This window comes from Otolemur garnettii, unplaced genomic scaffold, assembly GCF_000181295.1.
Source record: "Otolemur garnettii isolate 467f Iridium unplaced genomic scaffold, OtoGar3 scaffold03929, whole genome shotgun sequence".
Classification (NCBI taxonomy): domain Eukaryota; kingdom Metazoa; phylum Chordata; class Mammalia; order Primates; family Galagidae; genus Otolemur; species Otolemur garnettii.
The window spans coordinates 1-1,579 of NW_003856324.1; the positions used below are offsets into that span (position 1 = coordinate 1).

Consider the following 1,579-nt stretch of genomic DNA (forward strand, 5'->3'; position numbering starts at 1 on the left):
CCGCATCCTAGCCCTGGCTCGAAATAAGAGCCTTAACCTCAAACACATTAAACACTTCATTTTGGATGAATGTGATAAGATGCTTGAACAGCTCGGTGAGTGACAGTGCTGGAACAATGTTAGTGGTCTGGGGAGTTGCTTTGGAGCCAAATGATGCTTTTATCTGATACTGGAGCACTTCAGTGCAAAGAAGACTCTTATCTATCACCCATGACTGATGGCTCTGGAATCCCTAGTTGGTCTTTTGTTATGCTTATAAGCAGCCTTGGTAATCAGAGAGGAGGGTGTCATTTGTCATCTTACTAACAATTTATGTTTTTTTTACCTTTGAGAGTAACTTTAATAATCCTAGATGTAGGTCACCATCACCACCGTCTTTTTCTTTACAGATTCTTCATATACTGAGACTCATAGGGAAGATAATAAACTAGAGAATACAACGTACCTTTTTGGCATCTCCAGCACAGGATATATGATCAGAATTTATAGTTGAATATATATACACAACGCGCACACATATATAGCAGAATTTATAGATTTTCAGATTTAGTTCTGAGATTAATATGGAATGTTGGTGTATGTTTGTATAGTGTAATATGCTAGTGTGCCAAGTGAGGTTAATAAAGGAGGTTTTTCTCTAAGAATTAAATCTTGGTGAATGAGAGTGGGGATGGACATAGCCTGAGAAGTCATCCTTAATCGTCTTTGGTGATTCAATAGGGTGAGCTGTGAGATAGGATCCAGGTACGGATGGCATACTTGCCTGACTGGATAGGAAAGTGTGTTTCAGATGAGACAGAGTGGACTGTAACATGTAGAGTATAATAAGTGTTCAGTTTTATAGACTGGTGGAGGGTAGGGCCTGGGGGGAGGGCAGCTGGGAGGAGGGCCTTTAAAGCATTTTTAAAAAGCTAGATTCTTGTGGCTCACACCTATAATCCTAGGTCTCTGGGTGGCTGAGGTGGGTAGATTGAGCTCTCAGGTTCTAGACTAGCCTGAGCCAGAGTGAGATTTTGTCTCTAAAAATAGCTGGGTGTTGTGGCAGGCACCTGTAGTCCCAGCAACTCTGGAGGCTAAGGCAACAGAACTGCCTGAGCCCAAGAGTTTGAGGTTGCTTTAAGCTGTGACACCATGGAACTCTGCCAAGGGCAACAAAGTGAAACTCTGTCTCTAAAAACAAAAAAAAGCTTATATCCTTGTGAGCCTCTGCAGTGGGCTTTATCTCCACTTTATAGTTGTGGGCTTTGATCATATTTCTTGCCTGGTTAAAAGATACAGCTAGAAGCTGATCCCAAATCTTTCCTCTAAATTCATTGTTCTTATTGTGTTATGACCATGAGTTTGATTTTGTACTGGTTGGAGAAGTTCCTAAAGTGATACCCTTGCTTACCCACTTCCAGTAGTCTTCACCTCATTGAGAGCTGTTGATAGCACATACTTATTTTCTCCTGTAATCTTTTTCTTTGTTCTTGTAGACATGCGTCGGGATGTCCAGGAAATTTTTCGCATGACCCCCCATGAGAAGCAGGTCATGATGTTCAGTGCTACCTTGAGCAAAGAGATCCGTCCTGTCTGCCGC

At 41.9% G+C, this 1,579-nt stretch overlaps 1 non-coding gene across 1 annotated transcript; it reads left to right on the top strand.

Moving 5' to 3' along the window:
* Positions 1–145: 145 nt before the first annotated feature.
* LOC111722945 lies at positions 146–223 on the top strand. The gene has a single exon (XR_002771567.1). It is a non-coding gene; the product is annotated as a small nucleolar RNA SNORD83 (small nucleolar RNA).
* The last annotated feature ends 1,356 nt before the right edge of the window (positions 224–1,579 follow it).